Source organism: Balearica regulorum, chromosome 1 (assembly GCF_011004875.1).
Source record: "Balearica regulorum gibbericeps isolate bBalReg1 chromosome 1, bBalReg1.pri, whole genome shotgun sequence".
NCBI lineage: Eukaryota > Metazoa > Chordata > Aves > Gruiformes > Gruidae > Balearica > Balearica regulorum.
In genome coordinates, this window is record NC_046184.1 from 37481365 (window position 1) to 37503237 (window position 21873).

The following is a 21873-nucleotide window of genomic DNA, read 5'->3' on the forward strand; positions in this document are numbered from 1 at the left end:
AGGATTCGGTTCCTTGTAGAATTGCCTCAAATGCATTTGTTTGTGGAAGTTATCTGTTGCATTTGATGTGACATTTATAATAATTATAATTCCTTCCTCCTGAGACAAATCCTTGTTTTCTTCTTGTGAATGGTTTTTTTGCCATAGCATTTCCTTTGTGATATATTTGCTTTATAGTTTTAAGACCCATTGAACAAAGATTCAATAAGGGTTTGTTCCTTATTTAACTGCTGTAACTACACTTTTTCCTGACTAGTATATTTGTAGGCATTCATAACTTCTTTTGTGTTAGCCTTCCAACATCTGGACTTACAGGTCCTTACTAAGTGCCTCTGATCCATAATATGCACTGGATATCATCTTCCATGGAGCTCTTATGTCAGCAGTTGCCTTGGGACATCAAGTATATTGCATCCTATCTTACTAACAGAAAAAAAATGAGTTGGAAACATCAGTAGCAATACAGGAAGTGATGCTGTAGTTACAAAAGGCATCCCACTGGTGCAAGAGAGGTTAACTCAAGTCAGTCTGCTGTGGCGCACAGCGAGGAGGCATGTTTCCACTCCTTCAGAAAAGAGCAGTATGTGTCCCTGTTAGCATATGTGTATTAGCCAGCTGGTGACCTGGCCAAGCTCCTGCTTGGCGAATCTGTCCCTTTCAGGCATTGATGCACAGGCTAATGATTTATCCAGCCCTTCACAAAATGTAGAAGTCCTGAGCAATGCCATAGATCAATGTCCTACCTCTCTGGGACTGGCCGTTTCAGAGAGCTGACTCCTGTCACAGGAGTCTTTTCTCCCTCCCCAATAAAAATAACCAGACCTACAGGATAAGGTATTTCCTTTTCCTCACAAGTGAATAACATCCTGACACCTCTATGCTTCGGGCTTAATGCACACATGAAGAAGCAATTATATGACAGACCGTTTCCTCCCCAGCTTCCTCCATGATTCAGTTGCTTCACATTCCCATGTATGCCCAGCACTGGTTGACCTGTCCCCCATCACAGGTGTCCGGGACCCTTGGGACTGGCAACCTGCACAAAGGTGGTGGAGGAGGTATTCACTCTGGGCATTGATCCTGCTCCAAATTCCCTGCGGGAGGACTCCTTTCATAGTTGACTAAATGAGGAATAATTAGGTTCATGAACACAGGTACCACTATATGTATCTTAGATATCTAACACGGGCGTCTGTCCTCCTGAAGCACAGCATCCTGTGGGTTGCTGCTCTGTCTCACTGCAAACCCACCGGTGAGGTGGACATGTTAAACAATGGTCTGATCCGCAAAACCAAAAGGAAATTCTTCCACAGGAAACGAGGTGAAATATGTGGTTGTGTCTGCTGCAGGCTTTAGGCAAGAGAATCATTTATCAAGGAGGAAGCTCTATCATCCTTGTTAATGCTTTACACATGCATTTTTACTCAAGTGCTTGACAATATCCATTGTACTTTATGGCCGACAGTAATAGAAATCGCCCCCGTGCTGTAGGATTTGGACTGGAAGACAGTGAGCCCTTGGCATTAGTGCCATTACTCTTGCCAAGGCATTGGAGCGTCAATTTTAGGGAAATGTATCCTTGCAAGTACTTCACCGGGGTGCCTAATGCACAGCTGACAGATAAGACAGCGCCTGTGCCAGGCACTGCGGGAAGCGGTAGAGCACGCAATCAGATGACAGTGTATCACGCAGGGCACAGAGGGCTTTTCTCGACCCTTTTTTCCTGACACATCTGACCGTGCATCTGAATAATTTAAGTGAATTTTTGTCTGTGTGCCACTGCACCTGTGTGCAGTTGTTCTTTCTTGCCCCTCCCTGACTCACTGGCATGGGGGTGCTGCCGCTTGCCACTTCAGGTGCTACAGATCTGTTTGCCCATGCAGGAGTGGATTATACAGAGACTAGTGGTTTATAGTTATCAAATCTTTTTGGAAGGGGGCTGGTTTCTCTGGATTCCCTCTGTCAGCAATGGAGAGAGGAGCAGCTCTCTCAGGGAGCAGATCACAGCACGTGGCACTCGTGCTCGGTGACTGAAAGAGAAGCGAGGTGGAAGGTGAGCTCTCCTAGGCCAGAGTGATAATGCAACCCTATTAAAAGGGAACTGGCATGGATGGAAAACAAACCTTACCCTCAATTCCCTCACCTGCTTTTTTTTTTTTTTTTTTTTCTGGTTGGATTCAGGCTTTGGTCTGACAGATCATGCGGCCACATGTATTTTATCTCTGGAGGGACTAGAAGGAAAGAGGGGGATGAGAGACAAGGGAGGGGAGGGAAGGTGGGACCATGTATTTCCTCAGCAGCCCACAGCTAATCAGCTAACAGAGATCAGTCCATCTGCACTTAGGTTCCACAACCAGTCTGATTTGCAATAGCCTTCTTAGTCCCTGTCATATGTTTTTGCCTTCTCCTTCCTCTCACAGAGGCAGCGGTGTGGTTGCAGTGAGAGCTGATGTGAAGGATAATCTTGTTTACCTCGTTAATTTTTAGCAAGATCGACACCCTGAGCAGGCATGACACATTAGCACAGATGCGCTGCTCTAGATCCAGCTTAGGTCAGCTTAAGTTGCACCTCTGCAGTGTGCAAAGGGAGAAATCAGATGGAGATTGTCATTTAACAAGTGCAAAGATAGGCAATAAGGTTTCCCCTATCTTATAACCAAATTTGATATAATTTTACGAACAGTTATGCTTTTGACAGTACCTGTGGTAGATAGGAGGCTGCTGGGTTTTTGTTCTGTGGGATTTCCTTTTTCCTCAAAGAATCACTTAGGTCTCACTTTCAGAACACAGAAGTGGACTCATCCTCCCCCTCTGTTGCTTTGTCTGAATGTCAGAGCTTGGTTTGCCTCCCTGTTGTTGTCTGAGGTCAGCTGGATTTTAGGGAGTGATAAGTAGCCCGTGATAGAGAAAGCATGGCTAAATACAGTCCTGTCAAACTGAAATTGCTTTTATTCACAATGACCACTCCTAGACAGCTTCGTCTTGAGATAATACTCCTTCATTTAAAAGTGCTTCTTTAAAAACAAAAAATCAGCATGAAAGTAGGTGGTTGCCTGCTTTAGGATCTTTGTAGCAATCCAACTTTGTACTGAAATGCCCTTCCCCTTATTAAAAAAACACTAAACAACCCACTTCTTTTTTTTCTTCTTTTATTTTTTTAAAGAACTTTAAAAATTGAGGGTACAAACAATTCTTGAAAAGGATGAATAAGTTGCAGGGCCACTGAATTCAGTCACAGAAGAAGGTAAAACACCTTCTCCTTAGATCACAAGAGAATTCAGTGAAAGCTGAGAATAAAATCCCTATTTCCCAGGTGTTGTGTTTGTACCATCTTCACCCTCAGCCAGGCAGCTCCTGTCTTGCCTGCGTGGATTCTGGCATGGGATACTTAGTGCCGCACGAAAACCACATTGTTTCTGTATGTGCAGCATTTGTCAGACAGTGGTTTGAGATTTAGATGGACATGGTTGATAGAAAGGTCACCATTATGTACCACACAAGAATAAGGACAACTGCGCATCCATTCACTTGAGCAATACAGCTGCTGTTGTGAGCTGTAAATGGCTTCCTTGACCAGACCTTAACAAAAGATGTCTCGTATTGAAGAGGATGCAATATTCTGTCTTGTTATGCAGGAAAGATACAGCTTTCTGAGCTGACCTGACCTTTATTATATTTTAGGTTAAATAGCGCACCCATATTAAGAAGTTTATGTCCACAGGCTTTAAAATGTTGCAGAACCTTGTTCTGTATTTTTGCAGAAGAGTTTTTGAACTGAAAGATTAAAAATCTTCTCATCAAGTAGATTTTTCTATCCTCTCTTGCTCTTCCAAATGTTTCTCATATAAGTCGCCTGCAATGGAGCAAATTATTCCGCTCCTCCAAATTTATTTTTAAAAAAACCCAAAACATATGGAGAATACAGAGGGAGCATATGCCTGCTAAGTAAAACATCTTGGTAAATAGAGAGGAGCATCCTGCAAATCAGTGCATTTTACATCTCTGTCTAGTGCCTGTGTAAAAAGGTAATTAAAGGATTTCCTTTTGCCCTCAAGCATTTAAAGTTCTTGCTATCCCTCCCTCCCTGCATTCAGAGAGCATCAATGGAGGCTCTTGAGTGACAGCAGAAGGTGTGACATCCATCTAGGGCAGGGGGAATACAGGGAGGGCATCCAAAAACCCATTTCCGAAAGGAGACCTGAAACTGATACCAAGGTAGTTTTGGATTCATTTGCTTTGCACTGTACTGAAGTCACCCATGCATAGAGGAGTTCAGAGGAAGGACTGAGGTGGTGGTGAAGCCAGCCCACAGCAGAGGCAGATGTATTTGGCATTACATGAGCAGCGGCCGGCCAGACAGTGTGTTCTCTTGCATAGCTAAGATGTGAACGAGTGCAGGTTACTAATGAGACTGAGTGTCTGAGACGTGCCACAGCGCTGTGCTGACAGAGTATGTGCTGAATGACAGCACGAGGAACAAGGACGGCACTTTTCCTTATTATATTTCGGTGAACAAAGGCATAGATCTGAAGGTGCAAATTGGAAAAAGTCTGGGACTCGTGGGAATGCTGACAGGTTTGTCAGGTATCCCCCTGCCAAATGCAGCCTCTGCAAGGTTGCTGCTTCTCCTGGATCCGCTCTTGTTATGTCACAGAAAGCTTTTATTTCTTCCCTTAAATTTCCTTTGGCAGCAGCAGTTTAGTTCTTTTTACTTGAATATTTAAATTATACAATTTCTATCTAAATCATACTGACTAATGATATATTAAAAAAAACAAACCAAAACAAAACAGAATTTCTCTCCTGCAGGAAATGGGAGCGTTTTGAACTTTTGTTTGCATCTTTGTTACAAGCTTTTAATAAATCAAAAGACTGAAACTTTGCAGAGGAAGGAAGTTTTAATTAAAATCATTAGGCACTTTAAGAACTGGAATATGTTTGTTCTCCTTTGTTGAATAGGAATGCTTAAGGGCTTTCCTGATTTGTTTAGATTATTTATTTATTCATTTTAAATCACCTCTGCCTACACTGTCCATGCAGCCTCATGAGTTACGATATGCTTTGAAAGCTTCTTTCCTGTTCTTCCACAAAACCTGGTGGATCTGCAGCGCTGGCAATGGTCCTGTCGGCAGGAGTGCGCCCAGTGCAGGCAGCATCGGGCAGGAGGCAGGCTGTCCAGCTCGGCGTTCCCAGCAAGGCACCCGAGGGACAGAGGTGGGTCAGGGTGAGTGGCACCCTTGGTAGGATGGCAATGAGGGGGTTTTTTGAGAGGAAGGATCCTTTTTCAGAGTTTTAAGTGTCCTGCCCTGAAATTGAAATCTAGTAAGTTTTTATGAAAATGCAGTTTTTATATCTAGCCTTAATGATGATTCAAGAAACAAATATTCAGAAGAGTTAAGCTGTTGCAGATGTGCTTCTCACTCAAAGGACATGAGATAGGTCTCCAGCTGTCGTCTCCTCACGTTGCTTCAGTCGGAGACTACCCTAATTCTGGGTGGCTTTTCCACCCACTCCGAGGAGCTCAAGCAGCTTGTTTGGCTCGAGTGTGAACTGCTTGTAGGTCTGCTGGAAAACTCTTTTCCTAGCAAGCTGGCTTACAACCAGCTTTTTCTGTTTGAGCTACTGGCTTTTCTGATCTGAATCTTCCTTCAAGAGTGCCGTGTACCTGTGTGGTTAGAGGACTCTGTGGAAAGTGGGAGAGGCTCGCTCGGCGGTGCAGAGGAGGAGGCTGAGCTCAGCAGCCTGGCCAGGCGCCATGCACAGTCATCTCCCAGACCAAGGGAGACTTTTGCTAGCTCCTGTCTCTCAAGCAATTTTGTAAATCTGGCTCTAGGGTTAAAAAAAAAAGTCTAGTTGTAACTTCTCAGTAGATTTCAGTTATATTTGCAAGCAGTTTCAGGGTGATTGACACAGTTTTGGGCAGGATTGTTTCTTCTCCAAGCAAATTTAGTGTTGTTTGGAGGTAGGGAGAAGACTCTCCTGGTGATGTTAGCTGGGCTCATCTGCAACAGGATCTGGGTGTTACAGTTCTGTTGAGTTTTCTGACCAGCCTTTCTTCATGCATGAAGTTCATTTTTTTCTCATGGGTCAAAACCAATGCTAATTTGGGATTAAACTGGGTTTTACAGACATGGAAAGAACCATTACCTGGAACAGCGTGTCAGACAGACTTGACTTGCAGGATGCTTAAATACTGTGTGAGCACTTACTGTCTTTGCTTTCTATTCTAGATAAAAAGTTGGGTTTTTTTTCAGCAGTTTGTTCCTTCAAAGTAGATAAAAGCAAATTATATTCAAAACTCTTCTCAGCATCTCCTGGCTATCTTACTTTTGTTTCTCATAACCTGAAAGTCTGTGTAAACAGACTGTGTAGAAATATACCTCCAAATTTTTTGATGAGACTACTTGGTTTAGAATTTCTAACTTGCCTTTGGACTTCAGACATTTGGGCCTTACTATTTGTAGTAAGATAGTGTTTAGAAATACAGTGCTGAACACCAGGATCATACAGTTTCCAGCCCTGTGCGAAGATGGAACAAAATTTACAGTGATAGTCTTGTGCCTTTGAGCGCATGCTCACAAACAGGTCATGCCACCTGTGCAGTAGTGAGTCAGCTAAAGACCACCATGGCTTCACCATTAGTGTTTGATGTGTGTTGTGTTACTGCCTACAGTCACATCTGGACTTGTTACTTTGTTCAGCACTGCGAAGGCATATAGTAAGTTGGAAGTAGAAGCTGGATTATAGAGGACTGTCCTGAGGAAGGTGCAAGTAATTGTGAAAGGGTGGTTGTTGGATAGAGAGGCTGCAGAGATCTTTCAGATATGCCCAGTTCAAACATGACTAATCTACAGTCTTAGACTTGTCAGGTGTCTGTGTTGCATGTATGGAGTCAAGAAAGATGACCTGAACTTCTTTCAAATGTATTCTTCATTTGTTTGGGATTTTTAAGTGGCTGGATTATGACAAACTATTAGGATGCCAAAGTGGTAAAGCAGTAGATTAGCACTAAGGTGAAAACGTATATCCAGGTAGAGACAAGAGTGATCCTTCAGTAAACACTCTCTTTGTATTTTGAAAGAATAGGTACAGGAAGGAAGCTGCAGCCAAAATGCAGGTTTTGTGGAAACTGGAAAGGTTAAATTCTTTTTAAGCAGGTTATCTATGGGTTTTGTGTCCTTTAAGGTTTGTTGATAGATTTTAAATAGAAAGAGAATAGAATAATTTGAGGCTAAGGACTGTAGGTAACTTGAAACTGAAGGTCAACTGGGTTTCAGTTATCCACTGTCTGTTGATAAGCTGGAGTAACTCTAATAGCTTGCCACCATACAGTTTTCTTTTCCAGGAGCTGCCCTGGTTTATCCTCATCTCTCTATCTACGTTTGTTTTATAAGTATTTCTGATGAGAGCTTCAGTAACTTATTTGATGCAGTAGTAGTGATTCACTTGCCTAGAACACAATGGCATGTCTCTCTGCACCCCCTGTCCCTTTTCAGGAGATGTTCTCCAGCCCTTTGGTCACAACAGCCTCTTTCAATTTATACTTCCCTGTAGCAGGAAGATGGAACAAAGAACCTGCTCTGTGACACTGAAGGATTTGTTTTTTCCCAGCTGCTGTTAGTAGAATTTGGGGCTCTGAGTAATTGGGTTCAAACTTGTCAGAAAACCTTCCTTTGAGGTAGACATATTATTTTCTCACTTAGAAATTACATATTTTACCAAATCAGAGCAGTACATAGACAAATGTATTTGAAGCTTGGCAGAATTTATATCATCTTATTAATTTGGTGACATATAAAAATACCCAGCTATTACTACTGTTTGTTTGATAGTTATAATCATCCAACATGGTGATTATAATTTTACATTTTTTAGGATTCGCACAGACAGAAGTTGTTCTTCCATCATGATAAGGGTTATTGTTTTGTTAAATTAGTAAAAATGCTAACTTCATCTGCTCAAAGTTTGGCATACGAAACTTTTTTTTTCATTTTTTCATTCCTGGAATGCAATGTTGTCATGTTTTTTAAATCATCTATTGAGTCAAATTCAGTAGTACTTGCTATGTGAAATTGAGACAAGACACTGAAATATATTTTTGGATAATATCATAGTCATAGTCAGAGGACCAGTAATCACATACTGGGACTTCCCTTTCACAGACTCAGGTCACGTCTCTACTAAAAAACGATGCAGATCAAGGTCTGACAGACATATTCCTCAGCAAGGCTTGCATTTATACAGATAAATCTGTACAAGGAGTATGAAGCGTGGTGATATGATTTAGTTCAAAGATTTATTGGGTGATAGACACCATCCTTCGCTCAGCACTGAGCGGGTGCAGGAGGAGCTTCAGTCCCCCACTGCCATGGGGACACCTCACTGAAGCAGCGATGGAGACAGTCCCCAGCCTACGCTGTCCCTTGAGCCCTGCACAGCCGGTGCCGGTGAGGAGGGTGCTCGTGGGCAGGGGCCAACGCCGTGCCCAGAAGCGTGCCGTCAACTAAACCAGACTGTGCAGCTCTGGCATGTTGCCTGAGACAGTGTCTTTGCCCCAGTTGATTGACTGGTCAGGATTAAAGGGAGCGCTGGGGCAGTGGACATCAGAGCGGGGGTCTCCTACAGGCCACCTGACCAGGGGGACTGAGCAGATGAAGCCCTCTATAGGCAGATAGGAGCAGCCTCACGCTCACAAGCCCTGGTCCTTATGGGGGACTTCAACCACCCTGACATCTGTTGGAGGGACAATGCAGCTGAGCGTAAGCAATCCAGGAAGTTCCTGGAATGTGTCAATGACAACTTTCTCCTCCAAGTGACAGAGGAGCCCATGAGGAGAGGTGCCACACTGGACCTTATTCTCACCAATAAGGAGTGTCTGGTAGGGGATGTCAAGCTCAAGGGCAGCCTTGGCTGCAGTGACCACGAAATGGTGGAATTCAGGAACCTCAGGGCCTCGAGGAGGGTGCACAGCAAGCTCACTACCCTGGACTTCAGGGGAGCAGGCTTTGGCCTCTTCAGGGATCTGCTTGGTAGAATACCATGGGACAAAGTCCTGGAAGGAAGAGGGGCCCAAGACAGCTGGCTAATATTCAAGGGTCACCTCCTCCAACCTCAGGAGCGATGCATCCCAACAAAGAGGAAGTCAAGCAAAAACACCAAGAGGCCCCCATGGATGAACAAGGAGCTCCTGGGCAAAGTCAAACAAAAAAGGCCTACAGAGGGTGGAAGCAAGGGCAGGTAGCCTGGGAGGAATACAGAGAAATTGTCTGAGCAGCCAGGGAGCAGGTTAGGAAAGCCAAAGCCCTGATAGAAATTAGTCTGGCCAGGGATGTCAAGGACAACAAGACGACCTTCTGTAGGTATGTTAGTGATAAAAGGAGGATGAGGGAAAATGTGGGTCCCCTCCAGAATGAAACGGGTGACCTGGTTACCCAGGATGTGGAGAAGGCTGAGGTACTCAATGACTTCTTTGCCTCAGTCTTCACTGGCAAGTGCTTGAGCCACACTGCCCAGGTCACAGAAGGCAGGGACTGGTAGAATGCAGAACCGCCCACTGTAGGAGAAGATCAGGTTCAAGACCATCTAAGGAACCTGAAGGTGCACAAGTCCATGGGACCTGATGAGATGCATCCGCGGGTCTTGAGGGAACTGGCAGATGAAGTGGCCACGCCAATCTCCATCATATTTGAGAAGTCCTGACAGTCTGGTGAAGTTCCCGCTGACTGGAAGAGGGGGAACATAATCCCCATTTTTAAGAAGGGTAAAAAGGAAGAGCCAGGGAACTACAGGCCGGTCAGTCTCACCTCTGTGCCTGGCAGAATCATGGAGCAGACCCTCCTGGAGACTATGCTCAGGCACATGGAAGATAAGGAGGTGATCAGTGACAGCCAACATGGCTTCACCAAGGGCAAATTGTGCCTGACAAATTTGGTGGCCTTCTACAACAGGGTTACAGTGTCGGTGGATAAGAGAGGGGCAGCTGACGTCATCTACCTGGACTTGTGCAAGGCATTTGACACTGTCCCGCACAACATCCTTGTCTCTAAATTGGAGAGACATGGATTCGATGGATGGACCACTCGGTGGATAAGGAATTGGCTGGATGGTCGCACTCAAAGAGTTGTGGTCAACAGCTCAATTTCCAAGTGGAGAACAGTGACGAGTGGTGTCCCTCAGGGGTCGGTACTGGGACCGGCACTGTTCAACATCTTTGTCGGCGACATGGACAGTGGGATCGAGTGCACCCTCAGCAAGTTTGCTGACGATACCAAGCTGTGTGGTGTGGTCAACACGCTGGAGGGAAGGGATGCCATCCAGAGGGACCTGGACAGGCTGGAGAGGTGGGCCCGTGCGAACCGCATGAAGTTCAACAAGGCCAAGTGCAAGGTCCTGCACGTGGGTCGGCGCAATCCCAAGCACGACTGTAAGCTGGGCGAGGAATGGATTGAAAGCAGCCCTGAGTAGAAGGACTTGGGGGTATTGATTGATGAGAAGCTCAACAGGAGCTGGCAGTGTGCGCTTGCAGCCCAGAAAGCCAACCGTGTCCTGGGCTGCATCAAAAGAGGTGTGACCAGCAGGTCGAGGGAGGGGATCCTGCCCCTCTACTCTGCTCTTGTGAGACCCCACCTGGAGTACTGCATCCAGCTCTGGGAGCCTCAGTACAGGAGAGACATGGAGCTGTTGGAGCGAGTCGAGAGGAGGGCCACAAAGCTGATCAGAGGGCTGGAGCACCTCTCCTGTGAGGACAGGCTGAGAGAGTTGGGATTGTTCAGGCTGGAGAAAAGGCGGCTCCGGGGAGATTTAATTGTGGCCTTCCACTACCTGAAGGGGCCTACAGGAAAGATGATGAGGGACTGTTTATCAGGGAGTGTAGTGACAGGACAAGGGGTAATGGGTTTAAGCTGAAGGAGGGTCGATTTAGATTACATGTTAGAAAGAAATTCTTTACTGTTAAGAGTGGTGAGGCATTGGAACAGGTTGCCCAGAGAGGTTGTGGAGGCCCCATCCCTGGAAGTGTTCAAGGCCAGGCTGGATGGGGCTTTGGGCAACGTGGTCTAGTAGAGGGTGTCCCTGCCCACAGCAGGGGGGTTGGAACTAGATGATCTTTGACTGCAGTAGACAAGACCTTATGCAGCTACCGGGATATACTCAGCTGAGTTATTAGGAATGGTTTTGTACATAAAGTTTTAAAACTGACATTGAAGGCATCACAGTGGCATGGCTGTTTGTCTCAAGGAAGAGCAGCATCATGGATCTGTCACAGCAAAAAAGTACAGTTATTGTTTTAGAAGAAGAACTTTGGTGTGCATGTTAATATATGTTAAATTTGCATTTCTTAGGATTTAAGTGTGTAAGATAAATGAATAATGGTGAAAGTATTTTGCTGCGTGTGAGGCAGGTTTGGCTGAAGAGGGATGTGGGTGAAGTCTTGGCAGACAGAACACAAATTGCGGTTTCCTTTTTGTCCTTAACTGGGCTATGACTTCACCCTGAGACTTAAAAAGCTGTCACTGAAAGTCATAGCTGGGTCAAACGCGTGCTCTTATTTATGGCATGCAGTAGGGTGTGTGTCGTACTAAAAATGTTTTACTGACCTCTTAAAGATGTGCCATGCATGGAGAATCATTTTCACAGGATGTAGGGAGGGCATTTTCTCTAGTTATTAATTCCTGAGTCTTATCGCAGTGATAGTCATCAACGTAAAGGAGAGGCCGTATCTGATCGATGTGCAGATTCCATGGCTTTCCCGCTCGTCCCGCTGCTCAGGAGTTCCTGCCCTGCTCTGCTAGCAGCATAACTCTCATCTTAACAGCTATGTCACCTGCCGGAGGTTCAGAATAATTTATTTTTTGTCAAGAAAAGACATATCTCTCAACATTTAATTTCTAGAAGAAGCCTTCAGACATTTTCACTTGTCAGCTGTCCACCTGAGATATTAAGAAGGAAGGGTTTTATTGTGGCAGAGTGTAACAAAATGAAATGGTGCTCACGTCCATGTGGTAGGGAGGTTTCTGCTTCTCTGGAGAAGGATGCATAAAGGATGTGTGCCAGCACCAAGCCTCGGGTCATTGCAGGGAGGCGTCGGCGGATGGGTGATGCAGTGTCTGTCGCAGAGCGGACACTGCTGCACTGCCCGGAGTCAGCTCCATCCTCAGCCTTGCGGCAGCTGGGGCAGGGACTTAATGTGGATTCACCCAGCTTACAAGGAAGGAAACTGATTTAAGATCATTAGGTTTTCGTTACTGTTTGGATCGTGACAAACTGATTTTTTTTTCTCTTTTGCATACTTGCCTTTCTATTGTGTTCTGTACTTTGAAGAAACTTTAGAACTTTTTGAAAGAAGATGCTGCAGGTACCAAATATTTTGTGCTTAGTGCACAGACTCAACAGCGAGGACATACATACCCTGCTTGTTGAAGTAACTGGTGCAGCACCTAGTAGTTCACCACTTGTTTCTGCTTAATCTCGGCTAAAGCAGAATGATGTGAAATGTTATTTCAATTGTCATGTTACATCTTTCAAGAAAATAAACTCTTGGAGTCTGGGGAAACAGGGAGCAGAAAGGGCATCTAAAATTAGGGTGCTGAAGGAGTGGAGTTGCCTTGAATTATTTCCAGGGTAACTTGGAACTTGCTTTCACTACAGATCTTATTTTCTAACCAGCACTTGGATGCTATTCTGAAAAATCATAGCACTTATGGAAGTCTGAAATCAGTTTTTGATATTTTTTACCATCTAAATTTAATTAGAGGAGTCATGAGTTAATAAAAACACTACAATAATTTCTGAGTGCCAGGGAGGAGTAAAAAAAGTGGACCTAAATCTGCCACATTGAGATAATTAAGCAGTGTCAGGCAGGACTCGAGGTTCCCCAGTGCTTCAGCAGCTTTTGCACGCTCAGAACACCATCTCCAAAGTGCAAATTAAACTGGGACAGGAAAGGACTACCGCGTCTTCTGTCTGCCTTACAATTTCCTCCTTTTTGCTGCTGCTTACAGAGGAAATAGTGAAAACCAATATAGCAGTGACCAAATATGGTTACATGTGGGAAACAAAAGATTATCCAGAAGTCCTCCATAGCAAGAACGGGTTTATTTAACAAGCTTGCCTGCATTTTGGTACAAAGTCAACAACTATGATCCCAGGCTCTGTAAACCTGCGTACATCCAGCGTTGCTTTTACATTTCACCATCAACTTTAAGACTACCAGCTGCTGCTGCTTTTCTTCTCCATTTCTTGCCATTTGTTGCTGTAGTCTGGTGGGGACGTCACTCATCTCAGAGGAGCCCCTTGGAGGGCAGCAGTCCACACCATCTCCTCAGGGAGACACTCTGGTCAGGTGGCCACCGCGTCTAGTAGCTGAGAAGCTTAGAGCTGTGGGCCCAGAGATACCCACGGAGGTGAGCACTGGGCCTGGAAGTTAAATTGGTATCAGACTTTTTGGGGGAATGCTTATTAAGATATGTTCCTTGACGTCTTTGCACTCCCATGGTCATTTTCCATTGGCAGAGGCTCAGTGATGGTTCACATTATATTGCTTATTTTGTTGTACAGGTAATTAGCTGTATAAACAGTAACTATTTTGTAACTATGTCCTCAAGTCTGTTCCGGCTCTAAAAGAAAGTAACAAAACACAAACCAAGGAGAAATTATTATATTAATTTTTTAAAAAGCAAATATTATGAGCTCTTCATTAAAATAATGACTTTATCAGTAGAGAATTTCTACAGAAATAAGGAGATTTTTTTTGGAAGTTCCAGGTGACCTGAAATAAAAGCACAACAGATAAGTGTTATACATACAGAAAGATAAAAACTGCCAGCAGTTTGTCTATGAAGAGCAAGAGACTTGACCGTCACCCAGAAAAATGATACCTTGTAATCTGATTTGATTTGCAGAACAGGTATAGCATTCCAGGAGCAGTAAAACCACCCCACCTGTCCAGCAGTGCTGTGTTCACTTCAGAACTGCTTCTCTGCTGATTCCCAAAGATCCTCCTGTTTGTAAGGCCGAGTTTCTCTCGAAGTCCTAGCCTTGTGGCAGTAGCACGCGTGTGCCCAGCTCTGCTGCTTCCCAGCCTGGCTGCTTCCACACTGCCCACCTGCACGCTGCCATCAATGCAAAACGGGCAGCCGCTCCAAAGAGTTCTTGCATGCTCCTGTCAAGCCTGGTGAGAACACAGTATTTCACTCACCCGGTGTAAGCTGCTGCTGGGATGATCTTCGCTAGAGCTACCAACTTTTGGGAAGGTTTCAAAAGAGACTGAGGCTGATGTGTAATGGCATGGACATGAGTGGTCTGAGCTATGCCTGCCGTTCTCGTCCCTGCTCTGACAATACCTGTGAAGCATAACCGACAAGACACACTTCTTTTCCCGCTATGGGTTAGTTCTTCTGTCTGTAGAAGTTCTGGTACCAAGACATGGTGACCCGGGAGAGTTGTGTAGCCTGGATACAAGAGGGAAAAAGACTGCCAGCTTTGATAGCAGTATGTCCATCGGATGAGAGTAAGCTTCTTGTAAGTTTAAGTAAAGCTTGTAATCCCAGCATGAGTAAAGTTAGTGACACATCTCTATTTTGGGGAGGTCAGATTTCAGCTTACAAGCCTTGATCTTTTGCTGACATGAATTTGACATGAGTTGTGAGCTTGACCAGCAGTTGATACTAAAACTGCTTTTATTGCTGTAGAAATGAAGGGGTTCTTTTGTTCCACTTTATGAAGTGGCATAGCTGAAATGACATTTCCTTAGGTGCTAGTTAAAATGTAGAATTTACAATCTAAACACAGAAGAGCAAGTATGTAATAAGAATATAGCATAGAGCATGTACTGGGTGAATTCTGTTGAATAGATAAGAGACAGTCTGTGTTCTGTAAAGAAAGAATTTTCTGTACAGCGAAAATAACCGGAAGGAAGGATACATTTCATCTACTGATTAGAGCAATCACAGCAGTCTATAATAACCAAATTAAATAATAGACTTATAGAAATCTGTGGCCAGGAAGGGGTACAGTTTGAGTTGCTTTTTTTTTTTTTTTTTTCCTTGTGGAGTGCTCATGTCAATCTGGCATTCCAGACATTGCTGCAAAGAATTATTCAGAGGAGAGCCAGGAGTCATTTTTCTGTTCTGCTGGCAGATACCTCATTGGTGAGAAGAGGAGAAAGATTTGAGCATACTGAGTTTCCTTTTAATTTTCTCATGTGCCCAAAATTTAAGTCTGCAAGGAAAATCTCATGGTATCTTTAACAAGCATAAAAGAACTGGGATGGTCGAAGCCCTTTAGAAGCTTCAGAATAAGCTGTCACATAGATCTTGACAGTTTAGATGGCCTAAATGGGTTTTTAGACACCTACTGCATGATCGCCTGTCTGCTTGGCAGACAAAGATGCGCACAGACTCCTTGTCTGTCTCTCTCTCTCTTTTTTTTTCTTTTCTTTCCTCTCTCACAGACCTTTGCCACGAACACCATGGTTGGAGTAGTTTCTGCTTTTTTTTTTTTTTGTTCTTGAATGTGTTTTGGGGCTTATTTGACGGGGATTCTTTGCTCTTCTTCTGTGTGCTGCTGTTTTGCAGAGCTGATTTGCTCATCGGGAGGTGGGGCAGATGGATTGCAGGAGAGCATCTGCTTGCACAGCAGGAGGTGAGGGCTGGGGTCACGCTGGTGAAAGACCTTGCATCAGATTGTTGAGGAGGCATCTTGCGCTTTGCTGTCTCCTCTTCTGGTCAGCAATGTTTTGGGATGAGCTGGGATTTTACTGTTAAGCAGAACAAAGTTCCTTCTCCTCTGAGGGGTAGAAGGACCAGAAGGACAAAGTATGCTATGCTCAAAGTTTGACAGGACATAGTGCCAGCACTTAGTTATGGGTGCAAAGTAGCAGTTGCCACAAAAGCAGTGGCACTCAAAATGTGGTGCAGGCAGATTGCCTGCTTAAATCCACGGTTGCTTGGCAGTAGCGCTGTGGCAAGAAGTGTCCTGCCAAGTCATGAGCTGGCATGCTGCCCTCCATTCAGGCTCCAACTGTAGGCAGCCAAGTGACCAGCAGCTGTGGCTGTGAATAGCAGGAGGGCGTTAGTCCAAGAACAACAAGAAGAAAAGCTTCTTCGGCTACGTTTTCTTCTGAGGTTTTCTTGGCTTTTCCAGACATGTCTTCCCATTTCGAGGGGTACTGAAAGGTGGAAGATGCCCTAATGCAGCCACCTCTTTTGGATCCCATCCACTGGGAACCCCCAGTTACACGGTTCTGGTTGGGGGCATGTTGTTGCTGAGACTGTGGCTGCAGTTGGTAGGAGTGTATTTGCTTGAATGTGTAGAATGAAGTTTGCAGCTGCAAGGAGAGAATTTGTTCTTTCTCTGCTCTCTTTGTTTCAGCATGACAACTGAAGCAACCTGTAAACAATTGTCTTCATCCTGCAAATGGCTTCTACAGTGGCTTTCCTGCTAATGGCTGCTGTTTTTATCTTTAAGCGTGCCAAAGTGCTTGAATTAACAAGGTTTACAGTTTTTAAAGGGGTTGACAGATGTCAGCAGGGGCTTCAGATTCCTGACCCTTTGCACAGCCCTTCAGATACCAGGCGTGGTTCTCACTCCTCATCCATTTCCACAGGCTACGACAGCCTGGAGACATATTCTGTGGAAGCCAACCTCAACCACATCCCCAAAAACCCCGAAATAAACAAAAAGTCTGAAATGAATTCTCTGGGAAATGACACGAAGCCAAACAGTAAATTTAGAGCTGGGGTGTGCGTTGCAGAGGTTTCACTTTAAGTGGGAACATGCATAAAGCTCTATGCTCAACGTCCTAAGTGAAATTGGCTGGGAGGTCGAACAAAGTCCACAAAAACCCTGCCTTCAGAAGCTCAAGGGCATCACTGTCTATGCAGCCACCACACTTCTTACTTGCATGTTGAACACAGGGAAGTGATTTCCACTAGCCTGTCATAGAAAGTTAATGTTGTGGGACAGGCTCATGATCTATTTAAAGGCATGTCTGCAGCAGCCTGTGGGATCCTCACCCCAGCATCTCTCATCAGCTGGCTTTTGAAGTGGAATTTCCTGCTTGTGGTCCAGGAAAATGGCAGCAAGGACCTGGAAGAGAGCGTGAGCCAGACTCCCTGCCGACCACAGAGCTTCCCTCGCCATTTGTCATAGAAACACTTAAATAGCTTTCTAGCCATGGCTCTGAGAAATAAAACCTTGTACCTTTTGACTAGTACCTTTAGACTATGGACTGTCAGCAGCTGGACCAGAGCACCCACACCACAGGGCTGGTACCTCTCGTCATCTTTATCTTCTTGTCTGTTGAGAGGCAAGTTAATATCCCTAGGAGGTGTGGGAGCACTGATCCTTGGCGTAACCTGGCATTAAGGACTACCAACTGTGCACAGGGACAGCTCCAGGCCCCTCTTAGTGATTCCTGCTGCTGTTTCTCTGCTAGCAGCGTCCTCGGTGGGCTGAAGCTAAGTGCTTTCCTGAAACAAAACCTAAACTGCAGATGTTGGCCGGCTGCGTTCAGCTGGACCAAAGCTCTGCCCGTCTTGACAGAGAAGCCAAAAGCAGGTCCTTAGAAAAGCAGAAGGCTGGAATGAAACTGGAAAGATCAGTCTCCCAATGCAGCACCCCAGCTTCTAGCAGCAGGCTCAGACATGAGCCATTCTTACGCTAAATAGCTGAGGCACAATGTAAGGCTCATGTAAGACTCAAGTGTCTTCAAGGAGGAACTGCAACATGATTAATTGTCCAGTATCTGCTTAATTACAAGTGCATGTCAGTCACAAGATGATATCTAGGATGAATTTAAGGTCTGAGTCTTTTCCTATGAAATATGATCTGGATATCATAAATGTGGGAATGACAGATATGTGTGGTGATAGCTCACTGGGGTAAAAAAATGACTAAGTTGTAATGGTTTGGAAATACAAAGTCTAAGGTACCATGTATTGTTGTTAGTGTGTTTGATGAGACATTTCTGAGTGTTTTAAAACTGATCTAAAATTTTAATTTTTTTGTGAAGGAAGGATTTAAAGAAAGATGGGAAGTGATACGACTTTGTCTGAAGTTGCCTGAGCAGGTAAAACCTGCAAACATAACTGTGCCTTGTGAGAGCCTATTTCTACTCTCGGATAGTTCTGACGAGCTACTTGCTTTTGTAATCATTTGCAGGTTGAGGCCCTGAGGCTGTTTGTATTATTATACAGTAATATTACTGGATTAACGTGTCTGCATAGTTTATGTATTGTAATCATGACTTAAATATAGCTCAGTGCTGGGCAGGGTGAGGCAGCAGGTGGGAGGCTTGCAGCACAGCCGAGGGGGTGACCAGGGAGAGGTGTCTGGCTCTGCGGCACCTCCAGAGCTTTCAGCGAACACCAAAAACCACGGCAGGGCTGCTCTGCGAGCACAGAAGTTAATTCCACTTAAACGGGAATTAAGGGTGGCAGGCTGCGACAGCTCTTGGGGCAGCTTGGGCGGGAAGCAGCTTGCAGCAGGCGTGTAACACCACCACAAAGTGTTCATTAGAGTTGCTTTGGTCGAGAGTTGGTAACGAGGGTTCACAGCAGTCTGGAAAGTCTCTGAGGACTGACAGGACTAGGCACTGTCTGGTGCAGCATGACGGGAGCACCACAGCGTCGCAGGGCAGGGATGTGGACGTTGCACTGGGGAGTGCTGCGGCGGGGCGGCAGTCTGCAGGCAAAGCATTGGTCTGACAGCAGGTTCATTTGGTTAATACTGTGTATTTACAAGGTGTCCCACTGCTGAGGTCAGGAGGGGGTTTTCTGTGGCTTTCTGGGATGTTTGATGGAGCTTGATGCTTCGAGGTGTGTGGAAGCAAAGGTGACAAGTTCTGTTCCTTACTGGTGTGTGCCCAGCATCATCGTTGTGTGTCACATCCCAGTATATCTCACCAGGAGTGACTTCAGGTGGGGCATTGGCCTGTAACTGGTTACACATATCTTCTCCAGGGTAATATGGTATATTACTGCAGCACTATAAAAGTCGATATTTGTAATACTGTACTTTGTGTAAAGAGGCAACCTTGGCGAGTTTATTTCTGATTATGATTTGGGTGATGTCAGTAGTTCAGCTTCATGCACTCTGTTCTTAATTCTCAAAACAGCTATAATATTGTCTCCTTTAGTTTTTCATAGTGCACTGATTTAACCTCTTGTCAGGAGAAACTAAAGATTTGTTGAAAGGTTAGAGTCATATCTTGAAGGCTGCCACAAACAAAACCTAATTTTATACTTAATGCAGTAATTCTAGAGGATAGAGTCAATGAGGGCATAATTGAAATAATTTTCAACATTAAAATCTTCAGAAATAAAACTTTACTCAGAGGTTATTGATTTAATTACACTCACATTAGCTGCTTCCTTGCTTTGGTCATGTGTACAAATCTTGGACAAAGGTGGGGGGGTTGCACTTGATGTGAATTCGGTCTGTTCAAGCTGCAGTGTAAATGGATGGGATTCCTTTTGAACGAGCCCTTGGCCAGAAAACCAGTGAGTATGACTGAAAGCTGCTGTACAGAGAAGGAGAAGGTGTTAATTCTTCCAGGGTTTAAACGTACCTGTTCCTGGCACAAAATAGCCTAGCAATCATTTAACATGAGCCACTCTGCAGAGCAGAATAGGACAATGTCATTGTCCATTACAGCTGGTATCAGTTCAACTTTGAATTTAAATGTGCCAGCAAAATAAAGACAGACACCCTTCTGTTGCCTGCTGCACCTGTCTCCGTATCTATGGAGTTTGGGCTCTTCTAGTTTTTAACTTGGCACCTTCTCAGTCTATTGGGTATTTATTTCTTTGAATACAGTGCAACAATTTTCCATGACGCTCTTTGTAGCCCTAGGGGAATCACACATGTGGATTGGTTAAAGAAGATAGTGTTGCCTTGGTGCATTTTTCCGTAGCAGTAGGTAATGGCTAGTCTGTGTTAGTAACTGGACAGTTGTGATTTTGTGATGCACAGCCGCTCAGGCTGGCTGGCTGTTATGCCAATGTTTGTTGGGGTTTTTTTGTTAGTTGTTGGGGTTTTTTTAAATCCACAGCTTTCTGTTACCAGAAAGTGAAAATCACAATATTTGCTGATCTGATTTCTTATTCGTTGCCATCTCCTCAGCCTGCCAGTATGGTATTATGTATTAGTAAAAGAAGAATTAAAAAGTGCAGGAGCAGAAGGATGTGAAAGCGAGAACTGCTATGCTGAAGTCTCTGCTGGACAGACTGGTTGTCTGGCACAAGTGGGACGTGCATCTCCCCTTTTTCTCCTCCAGCGGGAGGCCAGAGGCTCAGCCTTTTGGAGCCTGTGTATTCTTTCGCCTTGCCGAGATTCAAATAGCCAGAAATTGTGGAACTTCCTTCAGAAGGCTGCAGTCCACCTGTACCCATAACTTACCACTTTATTCAGAGTTTAGACACCTCCAGCCACCATCAGCTTTCAGAGATCATGCTCCAATTTTGTTTTCTAATACATAAATTTCAAGGAAACCACTACTGTCCACTGGAAATCCAGACACCATCAGAAAGCTAATGCAATTTCTCATATTCTATCTGTCATCCCTTGTTCGTTGTTTCCTGTATCTCTATTCATATATTCCTGTTTCTAAAATCTTTCTCTTTCCTGTTGCTATGGTAAAGCATGCCTAAAAAGGAAGAATTATAGCAGCAAGATCCACTGACCTACAAAATAATCAGAAATAGTTGCTCCGTACAGAGCTCTACTTCTAAAGTATCTGGTAAAAAATCAGTAGTGGGAAAGGGAGACGGCCAAAGTACAGGGGCAATGTACATGGATTTGGATTTAGTCAAAACTCCAGTTTATGGGCAAAATTACTGCTTCTGATAAATGAATCTGTACAACTGGTTTCCTATACACAGGAATTTTCCATGCTTGCAATAGTAAAAGTAACGGAAACTCAAAAAAGCAGTCTTGGGGTTTTGTTTGTGTTAATAACCTTCTAGCTCCAATGTGATTTTCTCCTCTATGTACATGAATGTTTTTGATACAGTGTTGTATTACAGTGGCTCATCCTTGCTGGAGGCATGGTCCTTTTCCAACAAACTGATTTGAAATGAAATAAAAACCAAACCATGAATTTTTTGGTTCACCTCCCAGACTATAAAAATGGATGGTCTCATTAATGATTAACACAGCAGCTGGTAGCTCAGAGGAGATCTGGAAGAAAATACTGCAGTGTCTCCCTCCTCCAGTAAATATATTGGCTTAACAGTTTTCTGTGCTCATCCTACCTTATTTCAGTATACACATTGGAATAGCAGCAGAGTGCATCTCTGCCTTCAGACCTGGTTTAAAATCAGCAAGGATGCATTAGTTCCTAGTTGCATCAAGAAATTTTTTGCAATCTTATTACTACTTACTGCTTTGCAGTTCCCTGTGATGTTAGCAGTGGTTTTTAGAATGCTTTTCTGTTTCAAAGCAGCGAGGCATCTAAGATTTCCAACATCATCTTAGCCACAGCATTGTTACATCATTAGGAATCAAGTCAAAGTCCACAACATTTACATGGACATCACTTCTGGCATATTATTGTGCTGTTGCTAAGTCCTTGTTATACCATTAAACTGTTTAAAAAATATATACGTATATTATGGTTGCAAAATGTTTGCTCCTGTATTTACTCCACAATATTGGATTACAGTGTGGCTGGGCAGCTGACAGAACTCTAATGAACCAGTCTCTCAAAAGAACCAGAGGGATGTTTTTAGACTAAGTGTTGCCAGAACGTGATTAACTGCTTAGCACTCAAGAAATAAAAGTGCTAAAAAAAAAAAAAAAACTAAAAGAAAAACCCTACTACATAGCAATTGTGCATATGGCAAACAGCATACAATACAGTGGTAAGAAATCTGG

At 44.2% G+C, this 21873-nt stretch overlaps 1 protein-coding gene across 2 annotated transcripts in view; it reads left to right on the forward strand.

Moving 5' to 3' along the window:
* SRGAP1 (SLIT-ROBO Rho GTPase activating protein 1) overlaps positions 1-21873 on the forward strand; it is a 154545-nt gene that overhangs the window by 55162 nt on the left and 77510 nt on the right. The window lies entirely within an intron of this gene.